Below are 8,071 nucleotides of genomic sequence, written 5' to 3'. Positions count from 1 at the left end.
AGAACAAAATCGGTGTCAAAGATTTGCCAAATGTATCGACGGTTTAGTCGAATCGATCGATTCGACTTTCTCTCTCTCTCTCTTTCTTTCTTTTTATCGTTGATGAGTTTTTGTTAAAAAAAATGGAATGGAAAAGAGAGCGAGAGATAGATAGAGAGAATAAACAGCTATCAACTTGGACAAATTTCATCTCAACGTTCATTTAAACTTTTACTACCGCGACGACTTCTTGTTTGTTATATAATTGAACTTTTTATTATTATTATATTTATAACTATACTTTTAGTGTTTTATTTATTGTATCTATTATTTCTCAATGATTAATTTCTGAGTTATTCAAAGTGATTTGTGTGTATGTCGATTATCATCACTCGTCAAATGTATTTTGTACTTTTTCCACGTTATTTGTTTTTATTATAATTATTATGAAACGATAGTGTTACGAATTTTTTGAGAACAGAACGAAATTATTTAATATTTTACGTCTACGGAAAAATTCGTTGCAATAGAAAGGTTGGGGAAAGTAAAAAACAAATCTATAAAACGAACAAAAATATTTGACAGAAATTCCGAACCTTTTGTTATATCAAACTTACAATGAACTACATTAACAAAAGAATGAATTTATTAATAAAATAAAAAGAAAAGAAAAGTAAAGCAAAGAGAAAAATAATGAAAAGCTATCCGCGATGAATATCGTTAAAAAATAAAATCTTGAAAATTGTCGTTAAGGGGTTATACGCAGTTAGAATTTTTAAAAAATCGATTTTTTTTTTTTCATTTTCGGAATGTACATATATTTAAGTATATTCTCTGAAAATTTCAAATCGATCCGACAAATATTCTTCACTACATGTAAGCTGCAAACAAAAATTTTTAACTATGCGTAAACGTCTCCTTGAAACTTTAAACGCGTTTTTCTCAAAACGGTATTTTCAAAGTCGGTGATCTCGATTTTTCAAAAACGGCTTAACCGATCGGTTTCGAATTTTTACACAATCTTCTTAGATATATTCCTCAGGTATTAAGTATAAGGAATAATTTTGAAAAAATTTATTACTATTTTTTTGTAACAATTTAGAGCGAAAATTTTAGTCAAAAACAACAACTTTTTTTCAAATAGACGCCATTTTGTCAAAAATCCAAATTTTCATTATTCCTTGGTTTTAATACCTGCATTAATCTATCCTTTAAAAGAATCCACCATATTTTTTAATTTCAATAATCCAAACCGCCAAAATGAAGATCACCGCCAAACGTCTTTTTTTAGAGGACGTTCAGGAAATCATCTACAGGAGCGGTGCAGATTAATATTTTTACATAATCGACGCGCTATTGTATTCTCAAAAGTTGGCTCTATTTGAATTACCATCACTTTTGTTTGAGAAATAAAAACTGTTTCTAGAAAAAATTCATGAAAATACGTCTTTTTCGAGCCTCGCAACTGCGTATAACCCCTCAAAACGTAACAACAAAGTTTGAAACGTTGTTACATCGATCGGTTACACCGTTGTTAAAATGTCGATGATAAAACCGGGTGGTGGTGGTGGTGGTGGTGGTGTTGGTTCGCGAGGCTCGTCAATTAAGTCCTTGAAGTGTCGTTAAACAAATGCCGGGGACTCGTTAATGCTATGAAATGCCGGAGGAAGTACGCGGCTGGCATAGTTTAAAACGAGGAAACGGACGTGAAAAACGACAATTACCAGCGCGCAGCATGGTGTGAGCACCGTTATCGCGTCAGGAAACCGACTGGACTGGGACAATAACGAAATTGTTACATAAAATTCATCCTACCGTACGACGCTATACCGTCAGAACCCGTTCTACCTCTTTTGCCAGGTAGATTGGTGCTCTAATAATGTTAAATAAAAATTTTCTACTTGCTTTATTTGTTTTTTTTGTTTCTTTTATAATCGTCAATATTCTACCCCTATATCTAATGAATTTATATTTATTATGTAGTATATAATTTGTATCAAAATCGAATCCATTGTTAGGTAAATGGGTACTCTAATAGTGTTACATGAAAATTTTTTACTTGTTTTATTTGTTTTTCTTTGTTTCTTTTATAATCGTCAATATTCTACCCCCTCCCCTACCTAATGAATTTATATTCATTAATTATTTTGTATATAATTTGTATCAAAATCGAATCCATTGTTAGGTAAATGGGTACTCTGATAGTGTTAAATAAAAATATTCTACTTGTTTTATTTGTTTTCCTTTCTTTTATAATCGTCAATATTCTACCCCTCTACCTAATAAATTTATATTTATTATTTTGTATATAATTTATATCAAATTCGAATCCATTGTTAGGTAAATGGGTACTCTAATAGTGTTACATGAAAATTTTTTACTTGTTTTATTTGTTTTTTCTTTCTATCTTTTTATCGTCAATATTCTACCCTTATTCCTAATAAACTTATTTTTGTTAATGTTGTATATAATTTGTATAAAAATCGAATCCATTGTTAGGTAAATGGTTACTCTGATAGTGTTAAATAAAAATTTCCTACTTGCTTTATTTTTTCTTGCTTTCTTTTATAATCGTCAATATTCTACCCCCTCCCCTACCTAATGAATTAATATTTATTAATTATTTTGTATATATTTTGTATCTCTCTCAAAATCAAATTCATTGTTAGGTAAATGGGTACTCCGATAATGTTACATGAAAATTTTCTACCCACTTTATTTCTTTCTTTTATAATCATCAATATTCTTTCTACCACCCCCCCCCCTACTTAATGATATAATATTATATTACGTTATATAAAATTTGTATCAAAATCGAATGGAATTAAGTTCTATAAACATATTACATTCTATAAAAATAATGCGTATGCATATCATAATCAGATTTTACACAGGATTTAGCATACAAAGAAAAATACTTACGGTAAGTAAGTACGCAAGTCCGTGTAATCGGCATCGCGTGATTATCAAGCACACGGCCTTCGTTTTTCGCGCAATCACGAGAAGTCAAACGCGGTAGTAGACATTAGCATAATGATCATGGATAAAAGGGAGGCACACCGATATGTCTCGCGATCGTAATTCTCTCTCTCTCTCTCTCTCTCACACACACTAAGTTTTGCCAAGTAGAAAGAAAAGAAAAGAAAAAAAAAAAGATCCGAATCGACTGTTCATGCAAACTTCGTAGAGAAGAAAGAAACGAATGTTTGACGTTTTATGAGAAAAAGAAAAATCATAAAAAAACTACGGATGGAAAATAAACATACTTACACACACACACACACACACACACAAACACACATATATCTATTATACACGTTAAACGCGTGGAAGTGAAATTGTCCGTACGTTCTTTAAACTCTGGAAGATGGTAAAATAAAGTAATCGTTGGCTATTATCCACCACACACACACACACACACACATATATTTACAAGTATGTGTAGATACATATATAAATAGAGATTTAAAGAGAATCCTGGATTCCTCATTCGCACATATATATACACAATCATACTTATTACACATACTTACACTCATATAAGTAGCTTTTGTGAGAACCCATGCAATTACCGAGCTAGCTGTTAGCATTCTCTACTAGGCTTGCATCGTGTCTGGCTGCTACCTTCTTCATAACGAATTAATTTAGATGTCTTAATTGCGATCGGTTAATTGTTCTGGAACGCAAAGCGCTTGTATTAGATACACGAACGAGTTAATACCGAAACTGTGTGGTATGAAAGTTTGTCGAGATGTTTCTACGTGTTTGTATATATGTATATATGTGTGTGTTATATATTGCAGGTACTTCCGAAGACACCCGGAATCTTTGAAATCGGATTATGTTGCTTTCACCGAGTTCCACGCTCCCGCGACCAACGATCGTTCATTAAATTGTCCTCTTTCGTGAAATATCTTCTGTATACGTTCAGTTATATATACCATTACTCGTTCAAATATTCATTAGGATGTTTAATACAATTTTTTAACGATTCGTTTCGATGAAATTTCTTTTCTTTTTTATTTTCTTTCCTTTATTTGTGATACTCCAAATATTTTTCTATTACGATTCGTCATTCCAATGTTAACAATAAGTAATGAATTATTAAATTGTTCGAACGATGTTGAAAATAATTCTTTAATATTATTGTAAAATGTGTGTTTTTTAAAAAATTCTCGTTTGAATGAAATCAATTTATCATCGTTTCATGAAATTAAATTGAATGAATTTTTTTTTTTTTGTAAATTATTTCTCAATGATTTGATAATTCTTTAATATTATTGTAAAATGTTTTTTAAACAATTCTCGTTTGAATGAAATCTCAATTCATCATCGTTTCGTGAAATTAAATTGAATGAATTTTTTTTTATTTTGTAAATTATTTCTCAATGATTTGACACCGACCAATTTCGTATTCGAATTTCCGGTATATGAAGCAAGGGACTTATTAAATCGCGTTGTATGACTCATGAAATAAAAAGAACTAAAAAAGAAACAAAAGAAAAAAAATGGGGAGTCGTATCGCGATTAGAAAATACGCTTAATGGTTTTTAAGTATTTTTAATGGTTTTGCTTGGAGGATATATATACTTTTTCATTTTTATATTACGCGTTTGCTCATTTGCTCGACAAATTTCGTTTCGTATTCTAACTTCCGATGTGAAGTAAATGACTATGAAATTGTAGAATCGTGTTGTATGAGTTACGAAACGAAAAAAAAAAAAAAAAATATAAAAAGAAGTAAGAAAGTTAAATCACGAAAGAGAACAAATTTATACCTAATGATATTTAGCCCCCCCATAAGAAAATTTTTTATCCTATATATATATAAAAAATTATCATAATATTACCTTTAAAGAAAATATTCAATTATTCTAAAATACAATTTATATTTAAAATATACGATGTTGTGAAACGAATCGATCTCAATATGAAAGTTTAACAAACTCCCAAAAATAAGTTTTCTAATGTGTATGATAATTTCGAAACAAATATCAACTATTTCCAACTGTTGTATACGTTCTATGATATCTCGAATAAACTGCTTCTTCTTCTTCTTCTTCTTCTTTTTTTATTATTACTATTATTATTGTTATTAATTATTTTCTTGTTTGCACAAGAAAAATTTGAAATTCAAATTCCCTCGACCGAAGAGTAAAGGACTAGAAAATTATAAAAGTGATATTATCTGTTATCGCTTTGTATGAAATAAATTCAACGAAAAAAAAAAAAAAGAAATAAAGACATAAAAACATAAAAAGAAAAAGAAAATGTTAGAGATAAAGAAAAATAAAAAGAGGAAGAATAAGAAGAAACAAAGGTATAAATCTATCGAGGAAACGATAACGTTAAATGTGTACACGGGGGGCGATTACGAACGGCACATTATTCTCGCTTTTCTCCTGGGAAAGTTAACGCATCTAGCGTGTTAATTATAATGAGCGTTAAGTAATCGCTCGCGCGTTCACCTCCGTTGTTATATGGCCATTCGCCATTATCGTTTGTATCCATAGCATTCGCGTTTGAGTGTCGGTAGCGCAAGAAAATCGTATCGTGCGCACAACACAACATAACACAACATAACACAACACAACACAGTCCAGTTCAGTTCAGTAACTGCGTCGCATCGGTGAAAGCAGTTTACAGGCTTGTTACTTATCAAGATGAACCACGTTAACGGGCTAATGCACGAGAAATCATATACATTTTGTCTAACCTAACTTTTTTTTCAAAAAGACGACGACGTATCCTCGTCGTTACATTTGTGGACCCCGTTTACGCGGGAAATTTGAATCGACGAATAACATCGTTTAACGTTTACAAAATGGCTACTACATTTCATTCGTCTTAATTATAGGTTCATTCTAACATATTATAAGTGATTGTGTGTGATTAAACAGTAAGGAGATTAAAAAGGGTCTATATAGGGCCCCAAAGAAATTATATCGAGAACAACTGTACCATATTTTTTTTTTCTTGGTTTTACAATAAATTAATTATATATATATAATACATTAGAAGTTTTTAAAACGATCGACACGTGGACTAGTGTAAGAAAATATTAATATTGAAAATAATCTGACACTAATGCAGGTGTTTTGACGAAACAAACAAGTTCTCTACACCATATATATACATATGTATAATATAGTATCTTTTTATCATTTTCTTCGTTCGCCATAACACCCCCGTAACTCTTCCGTTTTTTATCGTATTTTTCATATTGTTTTCTTTTCTTTCTTTTTTTTTTAATGCATATCCATCTTCACGGGGTATGCACGACCGGCCTCGATTTCTTTCTAACACCAGGACGTATATAAAAACGTAAGCACTTACAAGAGGAGCCGATTATTCCAGGTGATTACCGATTTCCGACCAGTTAACGACTTTTTCGATCGTTTACATTGGCCGGCAAGCTCCGTCGCTTATTACGAGTCATTACTGTGAATATCTCGCTCGTTGCCTTTGGATTTCACGCCTCGAATCGGCATCGATCCGCTGCGCCGGCTGCGCCGTACGCCTCGAAAATTGAGGTCGAAAGATTCTTCAGGTCTCTCTTCTCTTCTCTTCTCTTCTCCTTTTCTCTCACTCTCTCTTTCTCTCGATATGTATAATACCTGTGTCTGTATATGTGTGTGTGTATGTATGTGTATGCACCTATGACGAATCGTAAGAGTCACGAGAAAATTCGAAAGATAGTTTAAAGTAAAAAAAAAAAAGTGTTACTTGCCTCTTTTACAATTCTTTCATTTTAATAGGGTGCCCTGAGTGTTGGGTATTACTCCTCTGTGTGTGTGTGTGTGTGTGTGTTGAATACATTTATTTATTACAATTAAAGTTTCTAATTGAATAATCTTACAAGAGTTCAACGTCGAACTTATAAATTATTAAACAGTATGTTTGTTTGTTTGTTTGTTTTGTTCAACATTATATACAATTTATTTAATATTCAAATTTAATTCTTTTAAATATCTCGAAACAAGAGACACAATTAGATAACTTTCATAATTATAGGGCTCCCATGAGTATATTAATTTTAATTAATCGAGTAAAATATCACGAGACAATTTTTGTAAGATTTCGAATACGTCCTTGACGTGGATCGCGTTAGATTAGATTAGTATTACAGTTTTAGATTAACACACGCGCGCGCGCACACGCGTTGCAAAAGTTGACACGTCAATGTCAACTAATTTTGTACAGAAGTTTTGAACTTTAAACAAACTTTACGTGTCCGGGTTTTTTATTCCGTTTAATATAAATGTAACGTTGAAATGTGTTCACGTTTGTAAATGTGACATATAGACGTGAAAATAACGAGATATCCGTGGTAAAATGAGAAAAGTAAAAGAGTAAACGCGCGAAAGGGTGTGATAGGGACTATGGCTTCTTCGCACGCGAGGCCAATAAAACGTTTCCATGCTGTTATTCTTTGCTTCTACGAAAGGTACGAACGATCAGCCGGATTTTTTAATACGTTTCCGCAATACGTTTTCGATCGATCGTATCAAAATTAACGGTGGTAGGATAAACGTAATAGGGGGAGGGCGGGAAAGGGGGGAAGGGGAATATTACTGACCTTCGAAGATCTATGATTTTCTTCAAAAGGTATATTGTTTTCGATAATTATTCAAACATATCGATTCTTCTTTTTCCCCCCTTTTCCTTCTTCTTCTTTTTTAACAATCAATATTTAAAAACAAATTAAACCAGACTCGTGATCCAAAATTTCTGGCCCAAAACCATAAACACCGAGAGCACGATTCTCGTGAGACATTTTAACCTAAATCCGTAACAAAAAAAGAAAACTGAGATTGAACGAATATTATTTTGATATTTTCCTTTTCATGCAAAATAAATCCCACGATTATTCAGCGAACGAACGAACGAACGAACGAACACGAGGAAGGAAAACGAAGAGTATATAATACTTAAGCGAAAAAGATTCGAACGAGTCAAACCGGGATTATCCTAATCGTACGGTTCATTATGCTTTCTTCAACCCCGTCCCCCCCCGTCCTATTATTCTCCTATTCCTTGCTGCCTTTCCCTCCCCCCTTCTTTTCTTCCCCCACCTATGAGACACCCTTCT

This window comes from Polistes fuscatus, unplaced genomic scaffold, assembly GCF_010416935.1.
Source record: "Polistes fuscatus isolate 324 unplaced genomic scaffold, CU_Pfus_HIC Scaffold21, whole genome shotgun sequence".
NCBI lineage: Eukaryota > Metazoa > Arthropoda > Insecta > Hymenoptera > Vespidae > Polistes > Polistes fuscatus.
The sequence above is the reverse complement of the archived record's forward strand: the minus strand, read 5'-3'. Positions refer to the sequence as shown.